We start from the raw sequence: 19358 nt of genomic DNA on the forward strand, positions 1-19358 counted from the left end.
AGTATCTATCATAGACAAACATCAATTTTAATCAACCTGTATAAATTTGCGTCACGTCTCTAAAATTATAAACGTATGTAATATGCATTTTTTTGTTTTAATTATGAGGGCAGACTTGTTAACTTGTAAAAGAGCTTTGTAAAAGCCCATTGTGAGCTTATAATCGGCAAAAAAAATTTACGACTTAAGAATTTTAATACAGCCTGTAGTACCTAATAAAAATAACAATGAAGACTTTTATAGTCAAATGAAATAATGATAAGCATTCTATAAATTGACTAATTACGAATTAATAGTGTGTTTATTGTAAAAACAGTTCACTGCCCTAATTGTTTAGTATATAGCTTAAACTGAAATGCAGGAGTTACTTTATGGAATGATAACTGATAAAAAATCAAACTACCTACTAATCGGTTATGAAATGCAATAACCATGGAAAACAATTTATTCATTCGATCCTTGTTTTAAGATAAACAATCAAGTCGTTAATTTTAATGGTTGCTATAACGTACTACCCTGCAGCACTGATGAGTGCAAAATGTTGTATAAAGGTAAGTTCACACCGCTGATATTAGTTCGCGAACATTCGAAGAACGAACTACTGCAAATCCTTTATATAATCAGAAAAATATCAAATTATTAATAAGTTGTTTACACTATACATGTGTTAATATAAAACCTGTAAAAATAATCTATTAATATAGAAATCAAAGTAAATGTAACCTGTGATGCGATGGAAAAAGAAATGAAAATGTTCCTTACATTCTTTAGTTTTTTTCCTGTAGCTATGGTTCAAAAATACCTAATTCTTCTGCTTCTTTTGTGCCTTTTTCCATTTTATTTAAGTTCAGCCAAGCTCAGAAGTAGGTACCTAATATAAAAAAAACTTGTAAACTTAATGAAATAACAAATTCGTGCTCGCCAGCAAATGCTCGCAAGTCCACCACTACTCGAATAATCGCAATCGAATGCTCGTCGAAGGCACTCAATATTATCACTCCAATTCGTTTAAGGCAAGATTGTCTGTGCAAGATAATTAAAATTATAACGCATCGAGATATGCATTTGCATAATCATGAGGTCTTCATCGCTGCAGTGGAATTCTAAAACTGCTTAATCAATATCAAAATGGAATCTTATGATTAAAACATTAATAATGTTATGGTAAGATTTCTTACGGTGTAATCGTACGCGCTAATGAGTCTTTTTGCCTTTGTTTGCATGATTGTGCACTAGCCCTTAGTTGTTCATACTTATTTTTATGTAACTTCAGTGCTTAATTTACATGATACAGTAATTAAATAAACTGTTAATCTACATTTTCTAATTAGTATTTTTAAGTCTTTAGAGTTTAGAGGTACTCGGAACCGTATGTTTCGCCCTTCGTACTATAAATTAACCTGTTTGCAAGGTAAGTATTTTTGGGCAAAGGGGCGAAAGATACGGGGCGAAGAATAATCATTAAGTAGAGAATAAAAAAGATAATCGAAATTAATTAATTACCAAAGGAAAGCGTCTCTGTTGAGCATTTTATAGTTTGGTAAAGCACTCAAGTTGCAAAATTTCCACCGCACCTTACATAAAAGGCTAAAGCTTAGCTAATTAATAAATGAGGTTAATGACGTTAACCCCGCATTATGGTAATAAAGCGGTGATTACAAGGGTGTGCGCACCTGACCGCGTGTAGGCCCAATGCGCAATCGGGAGCGCGATCAGGAATTAACATAGTTGATGCGCAAGCGCAGGTCGGATAGGGCTGCCTCGTTGTTTATTTACTACTAGATTTCCGCCCGCGGCTTCACCCGCGTGAAATTTTGTCTGTCACAGAAAAACTTTATCGCGCTCGTCCCTGCTTCAAAAACCGGGATAAAAACTATCCTATGTCCTTTCCCGGGACTCAAACTATCTCTATGCCAAATTTCATCAAAATCACTTCAGTGGTTTAGGCGTGAAAGCAAGACAGACAGACAGAGTTAATTTCGCGTTTATAATATTACTAGTATATGTAGATAGGTCTATAACTTAACTCAATCAGCGCCCGCGTGAACTTCGTTCTGTTACAGAATGTCTTTCTTTATCGCGTATTGTTTTCGTAATTAACGACCCGATAAACCATACAAATAGTCACGTTGATTTTCAGACTTTGTCACCCCATTTCCCCCTTTGAGGAGATGAATTCTAAAAAAATCCAAAACATGTGTTTATTCATTCATCGATAGGATGAATAATTGAATATTATAATATATTAATCTTGTTACCACTTACAAACTTTGGCCGTTTCACGTAGGTTTTAAGTTTAACGTAAAAAACGTTTTGGAGAAATTCATACTATACGAAATCATGACGCGCGTTGTAAGCTTAGAAAACCCTGAAAAGTCTACTAATCAACCTATTACATACTATTTCATAATTATCGATATTAGTAAAAAATTGTGACAGGCAACCCTAACTAAGCATAATAGTTCTTAATTGTAGAGAATAAGCATGCGTTTGCAAATTCAGCATCGTTTGGGCAAATATGCCTTCTCACGGTGTCATGACTTTGTGGCCTGTCGGGAAACGTCGGGGTTTAAGCTAGCATTCCTTGAGTAGGATAAGGATCGAAATGTGCTATTAATGATATATGACTTAGGGACTACACATCAAACAGAGAACGGACAGCAGCGCTCTTTGAAAAACATCAATCTTTTAAACTGCGATCTCCAACCCGCCTTCCAAGCGTGGGGATTTTGGCAAAACTCTCCACTACAGTGGAGGAGGCTCATAATCCAGCAGTGGACTGTAAAGGGCTGTCGATGATGATGATGATGACTCCACTTACTTAGTATGTATGGAATTTTCATTAAAGCTTTGACTTCACTATAAGTTTTGTGGCTTCTATAATATCCGTATGACAATACCTATTGGGAAAACGGGATTATTCCCACCTTTCGTTCCTACCGCTGCAAGTGCAACTCCTGTGTAGCTAGAATCTATAGCTTGACCGCCAATAAAAGCCCAACCAGTGAAAATATTGCAAAATATGTTTCTACATTACACTTATGTACCTATTATAGGTAGGTATAGGCTATTGGAGGATTTGGCCTCGCTATTCTACACTCCAACACTGGCTAAGCAGGTTGGGGAGGCCCGATTGTCATTTCTCCCTTATTCGTCTTTTACATCATCGGAAAGAGCGGCCCTATTTAAGCCACAATCAAACGGTAAACTTACACTTACTTAATACGAGGACACAATCAATAATGATAAAGTCCTCAAGATATCTTTCATTAGAAACCGAACCGATGTTGATCAGAAAGCTAAGTGGACCATTTCTAATTGATCCAAGTTGGTCCGATAAGTGTTCGAACGGTACAACAAGCCAAACACTTATGTGGTTATAAATAAGGGTTATATTACAACAAAAATGCGTAACCTGATGCGCTGGCTATACAACAATGATGGTATCGGGCCAGTTAAAAAATAAACTGGCTGATATAAAGTATGATCGTTCACACACCGATCACATAAGACATTCTAGGGTTGGCATGCTGAAGATATCCTATTTATAGTTCCGTTTTCTCAAGTTATCACAGAGCATTTTCCCCAAGCATGATTCAAACCTGTAACTGCAGGCTTCGACTTTAAGTGACTGAAATTTTCAGGCGATTTTCACATCACTAAATAAAACAACTGCTACTATACTGATAAGTACATTGCAATTGCCCTAAGGCCCTTTGTGCGTTTGAAAGATCTCAATCAAAATATGAGAATATGTACAGCTGTCAATGGCAATCGATTTAATGATAATGTCAAATATCACATAAACCGATTGACTGACTAGTCACAACAACAGACTTACTACGACTTAACGGACAGATGAGTTGATCGAATTGACGTGGCATACCGTTATTTATTTTGGTCGGAAGCCCTTATGATCGTATATGAACAGATAGTGATTGTTTATTATAATGTAGCACTCATATGGTGTTAGAAGAAATGTTTTCCTTTGTAAATTGTCATCTATATGTGGATGCACGGATTTTGGTTGGACTCTTACAAACGACGCTGTTATAAAGTAAGGCAACGCATCAGTTACTTTTCTTGTGCTGCTAATCTCAATGAGAATTAGACAGCACAATTACGTGACACGCTACAAAACCATTTGTCCTTCTTAAAAATAAAACAGGTAACGGAGGGCTCGACCCTCATTTAACGTTACCTCCGAATTGACATCTGTCATTTTTCAATTGATCACAGATAAAATAAGTTTCGATTTTTCAACTTAACTATCACTTCCAAGTCCAACGGTTATTTCCAAAACTAAGAGGTAGCCCTATAGAACAGGAGTTTTTGCAAGTACCCTCTCGCTATTAAATAATAATCTCTTCCATATTACGTCGGCGATGCCCCCATTAGGCAGCTTTATGGGTATTGCCCGCATGCCTGCAACCTTTTTTCATGGGACCTTTACGTGATATTACAGCTGATTATAGCTATTAACCGTATCAGTTAATCTGGTTCAAGTATCTTAGAAATTAACTATAGTTTCGACGGCAAAGAAGTCATCCCAAACATTATATCAAGTTATTAATTCAATCAATTCAATAACAATAATTAATAACAAACCAACAATTTGTGGTCTTTCGGTTTTACATTTAGTGTTTTATTGAAAAAGGTAGTATTAATTTCTCTTGGGATAACATACAAGCATCAGTAATGAGTTCATTGTTAAAATAATATGCGTTTCTATACATATTTTATATATCTTTATTTTTTATGGTGTTTAACCGATTAAGTCCCAGACGGCATTAATTAATGTCATAACAATTGATTATCTATTGTGTCTAGATTCGCGGAGCTTGAAGGATTAATAAAGAGTACCTATCTATCTAAGTATCTACTCGTAACACTTTCCGCAACTACTCTAAGGCTTAAACCTTTACTTGAGAAGCTTATTAATAATATGTTATATTACCTGCAGAGCCTCTTATCTATTAATTGATAGTCATCATTACTTAAATATCGATGTATCTTTAGCTTAGAAAATTGAAAGATAAGTGACTCTAAGCTTGTCTTGCTAGATTGCCTGTTTAAAATCTAGGAGAAATCTACCAACACAATCTCATAGTCTATTACAGAACATGTTGGGTATACTCGTGGTTAGATCGTAATGGATAGTGTTTTATAATTATCTACTAGTAAAAGACTATTTAATTCATATTGTAAGTCACAATATAAATCGATGTATCAGTAAACGTTCCAAGCTGGATTAAAAACTCAGTAAAAAACTCAGTAAAACTCATTTATTTCTGCAAGTAGGCTTTAAAAAAGCACTTTTACACGTCTGGCAAATGGGCGTAAAGTTATGTACAGTCACGGAATGAAAAGGTTCGTCAGTTTTCAAATTGATTCCTTCAACGAATCGCGAGCACATAATAATTACCTTTTGAAACTATGTTACAGAATAATCTCGAGTTAGAGAAAATAATCTTTAACTGTTCGTCAGTAGAGTTCAAAATTATCCAGATCAAAGTTGTTTGACGATTTAACTTGTCAAGAAGATTATTATGATTGATAAACTAAAACCTTCTTGTTGGTTCAACCTGCCATTATCTATTAAATAAATTAAAAACTACATTTTGTAATATTGCACTAATGGGATAGAAAAATAAACAAGCAAAACCTTATTCGTTAGCAAACGTCATATTTATTTAAATATTAGCAGCAATGTTTCTTGCACGGTTATGTTGGCAGGTTTGACTCTTACAGTATCTAGTGCAAGCGAAAACCGACACTAAGGTGACGAACCTTTTCATTCCGCGACTGTACTTAGGATAGTTACCTAATTATGTTTGTTTATGTGAATCAAAACTAAAGTTGTTAACACTCAAGATCTACTCTTTATCAACATGTCCACAAATGTAGACAAAATAAATATAATAATGAAAATATAAATATTGAAATTCAACTTAAAGCTACTATGCTTTGCATAGAGTTTTGAGCATATCATACTCGTAATACTCAAGAGTGTATGCCGGTTGTATGCTGAGTAAAGTGGCGTGTACAGCCGCTTGGGCGATGCATATCGACCTAATGATTGATGTTTACGCCCATTTGCCAGACTAGTTCCATCTCTTATGACGGGCTCCGAAACTAGAGAAATCATAGCCTATTAAGGTTACACCAAAAATAATATTAGACGATGGTTGTTAAAAACGATGTAAATTAAGCAAAGAAATCATAATCACTAGAAACTGCATGCAAACCAATCAATAAAGCGCCAGAAAACTAGAGACCAAGACTAGTAAAGCAACTCAGCTACAACTACTACCATAAACTACTCTTTTGGGTTGATTGTTGTGTAATTATTACTATCTGGCCGCTACACTGTGAGTTCGTGAATTTCATAAAAAAAGCATAAGCCAAGCTGTAATAATTACTAATTGCACAATTTGTCACACAAAAATCTTTGAGATTCCGATGTTGGTCCCTTAAGAACATTTGCTTAATACCCGTTTAATAACCTTGTTTAATTTTTACATAGTGTAGGTATAATTCCACATTTACATCTAGTCTAGTAAAATTCTATTTTGTTTTAATATTCTATTTTAGTGGCCCAACTCGCACGCAGCGATGCGCACTGCCCACCGCTCAGCTCAAATCGTGATTAATGCGACACCGTCGTCTCCGAGCCCGGAACTGGGCGGTCTGGTGCTGGATCTTCAGCTGTCAGAGAATTACGCCAGACATGCGCAAATAAATAAGCTCTGTTTAACTTGTGATTGTGATCAGTGATGAGAAAATGACCAAACATTGTGTTAAGAAATGTTTGTTTCTTGGCTTGGCTCTAGCTCTAGGTTACTAACAAATCCGAGACATAATTTTTATTTATATTTTATTTTATTTTTAATATTTTATTTTTTCACCAAAAATTGTTATCCGTTCTTCACTGTATTTCCATTATCATGGTTTTGTACACCTATGACCGACCACCCATAGGATGAAGTAAAGAAACTGTCTTTAATTTGCTAAATGAATGACTATAGTCTCTCAAAATGTAACGAGTCTAATCTGCTCTATACTCTCTCTCTCCATAGATGTCATGGAACAAACGAAGAAAAATTGTTTCTTATTGTAATTAGCGTTGATTAGCGGTGAGTTGCCCCGAATTTTGTCAGTGTGTGCGTGCGCGCCGCATACGTATTGGCGCGCTCACATACAAACCGCGCTCGGTGCGTTTCTATGAAGATGACCTACTCATTTGTATTTACTCTGCAAAAAGGCAGGACAACTTGTTTATGTTTTTCAGAAAGGAACAAAACATTCATTAATTTATTGTTAATTTCTTATTCATTTATTTATATTAGGAAGACTAGGGTTTACATAATTAACTTAACTTGCAATATTAATACATTTCAAAGGCGAAATTCGGATGAACTCTTTTCAAATCAAATCTACTCAACAACATGGACCAAAACCCTCTCTCATTTTTAATTGTACATCTGCTATAGCATTAACAGCCACCGTTAGTCACGATATCTGCGAGGTAAATTATAAATTAGCTGGCGCAGCTGAGTTATACCGAGCACGAGCCACTATTATATTAATCTATAGCGGTAAGAATAGAAGGCTAATTTTATTTATAGGGAAAGCCAACGAACAACTTGTATTGCAGTTTTGTAATATTTTTTAGGAGTTGAATGTTTATAAGCAAGAATGATTTCACGGAACTTGCGCTAAACAAATATAAAGTCTTTAGGTAAGTACTACATGATTTCATTATGTTAAATTATTTTAAAACATAACTGAAAATATACATACACGAAAACAAAATTACCAAATACTGAAATTTCCCGAAGCGCATGTTTCAGTGACCTTGTATTTAGTTAAGGAAAATGTATGGTCTTCTTGTATCCTAATATCACTACTTAGCTTTGTTTCCTTCCTTTAAACTTCTATATTATTTCAAAATAATATCTGAGCCAAGTTAAAGTTTTTCATTCGAACATCACAACATGACATCTATTAAATAAACAATTTTTATTTCTTTCTTTTCTTTCTATTTTGGCCCAGTATGTTCTTAAGTAATCAGTATATTATTATGAGCCTGCCTTTTAGACTTCTTATGGCGAACGATGGCTATCAATATTATGCCCTTTTGCAAACAAACCCGCGGCGATCACATAACAGGTATTCCGACGACGTTCCCAGCCTCCAGCCCTGTACTCTGTACCACACATCTCAGCGATTTATCTTTAAAAAAGCACACCAATTAAACTCAACGCACCCAGTAGCCAATGATTAATCAATCTAATCAGATAGTCAGCGAACAATTCATTAAGGGCACATAGCCGTCCAATTACGTACAATATGTGTGGAAAAAATCACATTTTCCAAGATGAAGTTTCCGACATATATGCTTATCGGGGGTCTTATCTATCGCACGAAAGAAATTGACATGTAGCTGACGCGTATACGGAGCAAAGTCGGTTATGAATTTATACTTTAATAAATTATCTGTTGTGTCTGCCGCCAGTCATTTTAACACACATTTGACAGTGGAATCAATCAGCTAAGATCACCATTAGTCGATGCCTGGATATGTACTGGATGTAGAGTTGACAGGTTTTAAAATATAACATTACTTAGGTAGTTGATTGCAACTGCGAAATTGGCTGTAACGTTTTATGAACTATGGGTATTTTAGTACCTAATGTGTGAATGTTCCTAAGTTTATTTATTTAAGGACACCATACATTCACAGTTTCCTTGTACATAATTATGCTAAGGTGTTGCCATTATTAAAGGTTGCCACGACATCCACAGAATGTTGGATAATAATGAAGTTGCCAAAGTGACAGAATGCGAAGTTATAAGTAATCTGAGGACTCTGTGGTAACAGGATTCTTATTTCACTCCTCAAACCAAACTTAGAAACAGCAAGAACCTTAACTCTCTGTTTATGTTTGATTCTGCCCTTAAAGTACCTATAGACCACCAGAGCTGTCACAACCCAAGTGATTAGCAGGGATCAATAGTAAAATAGGCATGACACCATTGGTAAGAAACACTGGCTATAACCACTGAACACCTTTTTTTTAACTTGCAACCAAATCCGTTTGGCCTAATTGACATTATGTTGTAAGAAAAATATCTAAAAACACTGTCGTTAATCTGGTGTGATGTCAACCGGGGTTTTGCCCATTTGGAGACTTCGGAGCTGTGTTAGACGACGGAACATATCGCGGCTCGCGACAGGTGCATCCATAATACATTTCGCGCGAGTTTATACTTACCGGAGTAATTTGACTCGATAGCCGAGCGATCTTCCAGTTAGATCAGAGATTAGATAGCCTTTGATATGTTTACGGATTGCTTGTGATAGTCGACTTTTTGTGACGTCTGTCCAAGAGCCTACTAAGCCTTATTAAATTGTTTTATAACTGAACGATCATCATCATCATCATCATTTCAGCTATAGGACGTCCACTGCTGAACATAGGCCTCCCCCAATGCTTTCCATGCTGAACGATCAATGCTCACCAAAACAATTGATTTCAGGGTAAGAAACAGCTTTAATTAATACAGGTCAAAACTCAATTCAGTTTCAAGCATAGATTAGAGCTTTTGATTGGTTAAATTTGAATATGTAGACTCATAGGGCATACTCTAAGGCAGAATCTAGCTGAGAATTATATCTCAAAACTTTGTTATAAAATTATGTAATACGGAACGGATTATGAAGCTAAATGTTTATTATAGGTTTATTCAGTATAACATCGACTCAGCATGTTTCTTTGTAGAGTTTGGATATGCATCATTGCCAGGACAAGATATTTCTTCTCTCATCTCGTAGAAAAAGATCATCATCATCCAAATACCTACATAATATGCCTTATTCTAAATTAAAAAAAATCGTAAGTGGAATTTAAGATATTATTTAAATTAAATTAAGTGGTTTACAATCCTCTCGCAAATCTTCCGTCAATTGCCGCCTTGAAGTTAAAGCTATTAGAAAGTCACACCTTCACTATACGTTACTGGATGTGCATTGTTGACACAATGAATGCGCCGATTGAGCTGTCCGGCCGGACACCTAATGTACAGCTCATTCAGCAATCCCGAACGTTTCACTTTCGGACGCGCGACCATTGGGATGTCTAGAGTGAAACTGGGATAACATACATCTTGTATCACATTAGAATCTAAAGTTTTTTTAAAGAAAAGTAATTTTAAAATTTCTCATAATCCAGCTAACCCCTCGTGGTGAGCTAAATATGCTTCTGTCACGAGTGGATTCACCACAATAGTCCAGCGGCGGCAGGTATCGAACTCGCGTTCCTTGGATTACGAAGGTATAAAAACAAAGCATTGTTTAATGATTAATTTCCATTCTGTCTGGTTGTTGTGAAAAAATTGACACAGGAACATGTCGTTTCAACCAAATTTTGTCTACTTCTGGACAAAAGCCTCCCCTCACGGATTTCTACAAAGACCGTTCCTGCGCTACCCGCATCCAGGTGCTTCCCGCCTCATGTTAGTCAGTCGCCTTGTTTACCTACATCACTTCTAATTTTGGAATTCTACTAGTATAAATTAACTCTGGCGGAAATATGAATCTTTTTAAAAGAATCTGTTGTAATTTCCATAAACATTTCCAACCTAACAAGTACCGAACAGCCCTAAGTTAAATAACCAATTCATAAAGGAAATCCAGCGGCAACATATTTTCCGTCGCAGGCCATCAGCGACTCCCTACATTTATTTTGCATCCTAAGTCAGAGCATAAATATTTACAGAGTCATCAGCGGCGACACTTGAAGGATGTTATTCGTTTGAATACATAAATGTTACTTTGAAGGCGTATTTTAAATACTCTAAGGCCTCCTGAGGTTACATTCGTTATACGAGTAGATTCGATCGGTCGAAAGACTCGAATGTGTCGGAATGCGAATCCTACAGTATCTGGGTAAATCTCTTTCCATAACTGGGTAAAGTGGGTGTTTTTCTCTCAATTCCTCAAATCCTTCACGTAAGCTGTTATCCACTTGCCAGTAAAAATATTATTTCCATGTCATCTCTATTTTCTTCATAGGATTAATTTAAGATTTTTGAAGAATAAGAAACATTTTTGCATTGAGCATTATATTCAATTATATCAAAAATTATGAAGGTGGTGTCAATTTTTTCCCTACGTAGAAAGGACCATTTTTCATTATTTTAATGAGGGGTAACATAAAGTAATAGCATGAATCTGTCCTAAAATATACCAAAAAATAAACACAACTACGACGTGGTTTCTCATTTAAGTTTGCAAACCCGGATCCTGTTTCAATTTTCATCAAAGCCCATAAACTTTTCCACTTTAGGAACATTCCATGACAAATCGTGCCTTCCATTTCTATTTTCTATGAATTTAACATCACGTTTTGTGACAAGTAAATTCATGGAGAGACTTCTAAGATATTGAATCTTCACTTGCCATCAATAATTTAGCAGTAAAATAATATTAATTTCTTATTCATTTTCTGATTTTAAGTATTTTTACAGAGCTGCAGTAAGTATTGCTGTTTATATTACTTCTTAGATATTATCTTTGTACTAACATCTTTTTTACGCTACCTATTTAATTAATATTCTCACTTATATTTTTGCACGTAGAAATTGATAAATTAAAAAAAAAACATAAAAATGTTATGATCATTCGTTCACTCGTTCAATTTATTCCATCCCTACGCACGGCATCCACAAGAAACCGTAAAGGTAAGAAAATGATGAAAAATCAAAGCGGCCGATCCGATTTATGTTTTCAGTAAACATTTATGTGCGCATAACTTCGACCAGTGATCATTAATTTTATGATAAGCGATTGACTTGAATGGGATCTAGATGTGTTTTTCGATTCGTTTTTCCGCGAAGTAGTGCTGCGAAAGAATGGTTCATCGATAGGTACTATCGTGACCCTTAATCTAGACTTAATAAATAATAAAATTTATCTATAAATTTACCTCTAGTGTTTCATCCAACCTAGTTATAACATTTTAAATTCAATACTAGTGAAGATACTCACTGCTCCCCTAAACGTCATTGGCGATTAAAGATCATGTGATACGATAAGAAATTTAACAAATCCTGCATTACATATTATTATCATTATTTATTGTCTCAAATCAAATTATGTACCTATTAGTATGTAGGCTTTTTTCAGGACTCTTATAACGTCCCAAATATGAGTATAGCTTGCCCTGCCACCACTTTTGGGGCAACATATCGACAAGTTTTGAGAAGAAATGGGGCAAAAAACTTAATCACCTTTGTCAGCCTATATTTATTAAAATCGCAATAAGACAGGTAGTTTTGGAATTTTTATATCATAACAAATGAATCCAGGGTTTCTCTGATTTATCACTTATTGTCAAGGGTCGATGCATTCAATAGAGGTCATATATTGCAACTGATATAGAATGCCATTTAGCGATACCTTATTTATCGATATCTTGGCAGCACTACCGCGAACGCGTGTGGATTGCAGGTGCACGGATGTTGCTCAGTCGCCTCATACTTCGGAGGTGATGAATGGGAGGTATAGTAGACCAATTAATAAATAATATTTATTGCACTCGTTTCGACACAGACTACATTTTGGGCATGTGTGATTTAATATATCAAACTCATAGCAATACAACATCGAGTCACACTGAAAAGTTTCTTTTTTATCCACAACGTATGTAATGTAAAACATAGGCGGGCACGCACCTAAGTTTCATAAGATAGAGTTCCAGTACTCGAATCATACGGCGAGCCATATTGTACCAAACAAAACTTTAGAAAAATATTCGGAACTTTTCCATTTGCATTCATAAAATTAGCTCATTCTTAATAGTATTTCATGTAGGTGGTCATGATGAGAGAGGGATAATGTAATATTAATTAAGCTGTTTCAATAATTGTGAGTGATTTAAATAACTACATTACTTTTTAAGTCAGCATGCTTTTCGTAACCGTCTAAAAATGCAATTCCCTGTCGGAAATATCACTTATCAATCAAACCGACCGACATACCTGTCGCCGTTCGTTTTGTGCAATTCGCAAATCGGTGGCTTCCCGGACGGCGGGTCAGATAGCTTTATGTTAAAGTAATTTATCCAGGATCTGACTTTAAGATTGAGCATTAGTGTTGCCGCACACTAGGCCACCACTCGCAGCCACAAGGGCCATCGTCGGTTTCACAATAGGCCTTCTTCTTCCTTATATTTTAACTATCAAACTACCGTATAACATCGAATCAAAATAAACTATGAATTTATTAAAGCGATGACCTTTCCACACAAAAGTAGTGTGAAGATTAACAAGGCAGACAACTCGAATTAATTAGTGTTTTCCAATAAAGATAAAATATTTTAAAAAATACATATAAAACACACATGGGAGCACGTAATGTTACATACCGATCTATAATAATCTTAGGGTTAAATTAGATTAATTTTATTTTAATTGTATTGATTTATGTGAATTTTAATGTCGAAGTACTTAATTTTCCCATACAATGTATTTTGTTTTTGGAATAAATAAATGAAATAAAATAAATTAACGAGTAGTGGCTCAGTGTGTTATTGCTTGTAACCAAAATGTGGCGACTCGAAAGCTTTGTGCATTCTTAACAATTTGGACGTGGCCACCACTTGCAGTCGCCACTAGTGTCCCAATGTGCGGCGGCGCGCTTGAGCAACCATTACATCCGGATACAGTTTGTTTCCTCTACAAATCCTACATCCCAACTAATATTATAAATGCGAAAGTAACTCTGTCTGTCTGTCTGTCTGTTACGCTTTCCCGCTTAAACCTCGCAACCGATTTTGATGAAATTTGGCATAGAGATAGTTTGAGTCCCGGGAAAGAACATAGGATAGTTTTTATCCCGGTTTTTGAAACAGGGACGCGCGCGATAAAGTTTTTCTGTGACAGACAAAATTCCACGCGGGCGAAGCCGCGGGCGGAAAGCTAGTTCTTTATAGATTAAGTAATGTCTGAGGCGTTTTAATAATCTTTTAATTTTGTCACTGCTGTTTTAATTAGATTTTTTTTAATCCAAATTACGTTGTAACTTGCTTACTTCCGCTAAGTGGATTACCTACAATCTCAGAATACAGAACAAACCAGAAGGAGTGTTCGATAACATTTCTACGCGGCAACTTGTGTCCAAAATACTTCCCCTCCCGCGCCCCTCTACCCCCTATAGTGTTACTAGCGCCGTGTGACACCCCCATTTTCGGGGTAAAATTATGTAATTTTTTAATGAGATGTTAAACAAGTAAAAAATAAGTAAGTGAAATAAGTACACACGGACGGCCACAGTATATTAACTATCCATTTCCGTTTTTGCTCTCGCTCTCATCAAATGGTGATTCTTTGCGATAGAACGAGACGACATGACTGGCCATAGGCATAGATAGTACCTACCTACCTATGAATTTAATTTTTACTCCGAAGTAACTAAGTGTAGATGATTATTTATTTCTATTAAATAGTGTAATATACTACATGTAGGTATAATATGTTATTTAAAAGTCAATTACAAAAGTCGAATATAAATTTTAGAATGCCAAGTAAAACAAAAAATAAACTTAAGGTTCTTTATTATGTAAACATATCGACAACAAAACATTTGTTTACGGCGCAGTAGTGCTTTTAGTTTAACTTTTCTTGGAGTCAAAAACAGAATCCAAATCAAAAACATCACCAATACTTGAATTTGATTGCGAGGCAACTCTGGCTGTGTATCCTGAAAGAAAATCAGAGTAAGTATGTAAGCAATAATTAATTACTTAAAATTATTATTAAATATACAAATATTGCTGCTGCTGATCTGTTGATACCAATGCCTTACTTTTGAATAAATGGGAAAGTATGAAATTCACGATAGTAATTTATTATCTCCTCATTATTTAGGGAGTAGGTAATATTATAAATTAATTCAAATATTAAAATCAAATCAAAATCAAAAATATTTATTCAGATTAGACCACAAGTGGCACTTATAATTTAATTAATCAGGTTGTCATATTGTCATGGATGAAAATACACTAAAAACTAATTAAAACAATAAGGATGGGGAAAATATTCCATTATTCTGTGGTAACGCTAACAAAATTAACGCGTGAATTTTTTATAGACAAATGTAATTCAATATAAAAAAGTAGGGTAAAATATTCCGTTGACCTGTGGCAACACTTACAAAATACAACCGTGATTTTTTTTGAAAATTATTATTTAATTAAAATGAATTGGAAATGTGCTACTTACGGATAAAACATGATCCCATGCACTTTCTTCGTAATTCCAGTAGCATTCTTACATGTTGGAACGGCACAAGACGGCATAATTTAATTATAAAGTGTCAATCTGACGGATATGTAAACAATGCGCGCGCCGGCCATTGACTAATTGCTCTAAAGTCAAATTAGTGCGTTTTGGAGTAATTTATATGAATACACATTTACGCCCGTTGACGGTTTCTGGTTTGTTCCGTATTCTGAGCCTACAATATGGAGTAATACCCGTTTTCACCATCAATCCGTAATTTTTAAGTGAATCCTACTGACAACGCCATTCTTGTGGCGGAGTTTTGGGCTGACGCTGTGTAGGTTTGTTGTCGACACGACAAGAAAGAAATGGTAACACATAACATGATTTTTTTTTTGCATAGGGGTCACTTAAAAATTAGGGATCGATGGTGAAAACGGGCATAGATAGATAATTATTTTATAACAAAACCTACTAATTTGTGCGTGTTAGGTGTTTTTTAATATAAAGATTACTTAGTTAGAATGTCATTAGATAATACTGACAACCCCTAAACGCCCTAAAGGCTAGTACAATTAAACGCAAACAGTTGCTAAGCTATAAAATGAATGCATTCTCTCCGTCTTCCGGATCTATACTTAGTTAATCAAACCACTGAAACGCTCATACGTTAGAATTCAAAGGTCTAGTTTATCATAGTGGCTCACGATCCTATTAACGGTTGCAGCTCAGTGGATGCATAAATATGAAAAAATAATTAGCATAACCACTGCGTCTGTGCGCGTATTGTGTCAGAAGGGCCTAAGGGCTACCGCAAAGAGAATCAAACTATCCAATGTATTTACCGACCGATACGACCTGCAAGCTTTCAAAAAGAGAGCGTATCTTCACCTTAAAGGCCGGCAACGCACCTGTAACGCCCCTGGGACTACGGGTGCCTATGGGCGACGGTAATCACTTACCATCAGGTGATCCGTTTGCTCGTTTGCCTCCTGTCATTTAATTATTGATTACAATGAAAGTATTGTCATCATTATCTCTTCACTGCAGAACACGACTCTACATTTTAACAGAGGCAAATGGAATATTGGCCTGACCAGACGGTCAGGATGGGGTTAGAGTTATTTTATAGAGGGGGTTAAATAAGTTAAAAGCATTCGCCACGTAGCAGACCCCAGCCTTGTCAGGACAGTCTATGTAGCCCTCTGCCAGTCACTTTTGATTTATTGCATAACCTCTTGGGGAGGTGCCTGCAAGACTGTCCTGATAAAGCTGGAACGAGCTCAAAGGGCCATCCTTAAAATTTGCACCTTCAAACCGCTGCTTTTCCCGACGTATGAGCTCTTCCAATACTGCCAAGTTTTAACCGTCCGCCAACTCTTCATCTTGTATATTGTCTTAAAACAACACCATCTAGCAAATTTCGATCCCTCTGTTGTCCGACGAAATCACCTGGTAGTTCCCTCTTCTTCTTTTAAAACTTACTTCTCTCATCGCTTCTACTGTTTCTTGGGTCCTTCTTTGTATAATGCTCTTCACCATAATTTAGATCTCCACTCCTTGCCAAAATTTTATTGTAAGTACAAGGTCTCAAATTACTTGCAATCCTTGACGTATGCTGAAACGGAAAACCTGCTTCAACCAATTAGGTAACTGTAATATGGGCAGATGGTTCATTACTAACACACACGCACACTCACTCACATACACCTACATTCTCACTCACATACACTCACACTTACATACACCTACACTCACATACACTCACACTCTCATTACACTCACTCTCACATCACTTACACTTCACCTTATACACACTCTCTTTCAATACTCGTCTAGTTTTTGTCTAGTTTTAAAATAACTTTAATAAATTCTATGTGCTCCGGCCATTATCGAGAGAGGAGAGTACTGGCGCTCTGTAGTACAGGCTTCTCGCCTAGTTCAGACTCCAGTTCTCTCACAATCTTACCCTGTTCAATTAGTACATAGCAATTTGTGTTTCACTGTATTATTGGATTGTGAAAGAAAGAAATAAATGCTTTTTTTTTTTTTTATTAAGACTCCTTAAAATAGGATGCAGTATGGAATCCGTACAGTACCCATTTATTGTTGATGGCATGGTAACCCTAAGCATAAAGTCTATCAGTCACGACTGGCAACATTGTGCTCGTTAGCGGATTCTTATCTGGTGTAATGGCAACACTCGCCGTTAGAGCAGACTCAACCCAAATAAATAAGCCAGCATTAAAGGTTGAAAATACGAGCATATTTGTATAATACAAGAATAGAAAAAACTCGTTGAATTGGGGTTCACAACAGCATTGTCGACATTCCACCAGCTCGCACTAAGCGTTTCGCTCTTTTATAGTTCGAACAGCTAGTGACTGGAATTCACTCCTTGCTTCTGTCTTTCCCTTGCCTCTTCTTCTTTAAGGCAGGTGATTAGGCACTTACAGGGCAGGACTCGTACCATCCTAGACAATGCATCTCACTTGACTTCAGGTGCAATTGCAGCCAAATACCTGCTTTGTGCTGTATAAAAAAAAATCTTTAGTTTGGCCGAAACCATGTCAAAACTGTGAGGCTAATGTGTTTTAGTCTGCGAGTGGTTGTTACGTAGCGTCCAATTTTCATTCAGTTATCAGCTATTTTTAAGCTGTGGTGGCTGTCCCTGCCATGCTGTGGGACAGGTGCGCTTAAACGATTGTCCCGGTGATTTGTTAGTAAGCCTGATGGATTGGGAGCAAACTCGAGCTGATCTCTAATGTGTCGGGAGTAAGCTTTCTGACGGTTATTTAATAGCTTTGTTAATTTTCTAAGTAGAGGGTCTACTTTGCAAAGCTATGTTCGATATTCATTTTACATACACGTACTCTACAGTGAGTGAGAGATTGGCAATGATGAACTTATAAATGTAAAAGTTTTGCTGTGGAGTATAATCTCAAGTATATCAGTGTTAATTTTAGACTGGCAATGATCCTACGAATTAATTATGCTGAAGTCCACAGAATGTGAGTGAACCCCTAAGGATCTCCAAATACTACCAAAGAGGAGGGACTAAGTGTAGGACTTAGTTTTGGAAGCTTCAATTCACGGTTGTATTAATATAAATTCACCTATTATTAGTAAAAAAATCTCAAGTAGGTAAACTATGATTTTTCAGAAGTGTTGTAGATCCTTAACAACATCATTTCATTCCAGGTGCTATATGTATAAATAATATACCATAGTGTCAGGCTGGCGGAGCCTATAGGCTCAGAAGAACTGCATTATGCGTATTCGATTCACAAGCAAAGCATTGAGCTTGTTCATCTCTAATCTCTACCATCTCCGGGACCTCCTTTGATTGTTCCGTATCGTGTTCGTGATTGTTCCGTTGTTCTGTTCCGTGGTAATGTCCCGCGACAATACGCCACGGAAGTTCTCGCCAATTATTGGCCGCGTTAACAAACATCTGAATACATTACACACAATATATTCTGGTGCAGTACATGGGCCCTAGTTATGATTGCCATAGCTAAGGACTTCAATGACTTTCTCCTTTATGTAATGCAATATGAATCCACCAAGAAATAAATCTTCTTTTTGCCTCGGTATTACATAGAAGTTTTAGTAACTTTAGTTTTCTTGTCATACCGAATCTTCAAATGCGATAAGAATACTTTTGAATATTATTCTTATCCCAAACTAGGAAGTGACGACGTTTGCCTTAGAAAGTCGTTAAATGTTTTCCATTTTATTCATCAAAAGCAGCTTCTTTGGATTAAACATATGTAAATAATATATAAATTAATTAATCAATCTTTGGACAATTTCACACAGCGCCAGCTAGCCCCAAAGTAAGCAACTTAATGCTTGTGTTTATGGGTGCTAGCTTAACGAATATACTACTAACATACTTTTTTTTAATACATACCATAGTAACACCCAGACCCGTCTCTTTGTAGAATACTTTCACATTGACTACAATATATTTATAAGTGTCTTTCAGCTTCTGCTTTGTGCTTCTGTGCTCTTACACAGGAAGCACTCGCGCTCGCGTTCCTAAACGCTTACAGATCATGAAATGTGAA

At 36.1% G+C, this 19358-nt stretch overlaps 1 long non-coding RNA gene across 1 annotated transcript; it reads right to left on the minus strand.

Moving 5' to 3' along the window:
- Positions 1 to 14601: 14601 nt before the first annotated feature.
- Positions 14602 to 15516, minus strand: LOC135074907 (uncharacterized). The gene is made up of 2 exons (XR_010257905.1): positions 15286 to 15516; positions 14602 to 14764 (listed from the first exon to the last, which is right to left on the minus strand). It is a non-coding gene; the product is annotated as an uncharacterized LOC135074907 (long non-coding RNA).
- Between the last annotated feature and the right edge of the window lie 3842 nt (positions 15517 to 19358).

Source organism: Ostrinia nubilalis, chromosome 9 (genome assembly GCF_963855985.1).
Source record: "Ostrinia nubilalis chromosome 9, ilOstNubi1.1, whole genome shotgun sequence".
In the NCBI taxonomy this organism is placed as follows: Eukaryota; Metazoa; Arthropoda; class Insecta; order Lepidoptera; family Crambidae; genus Ostrinia; species Ostrinia nubilalis.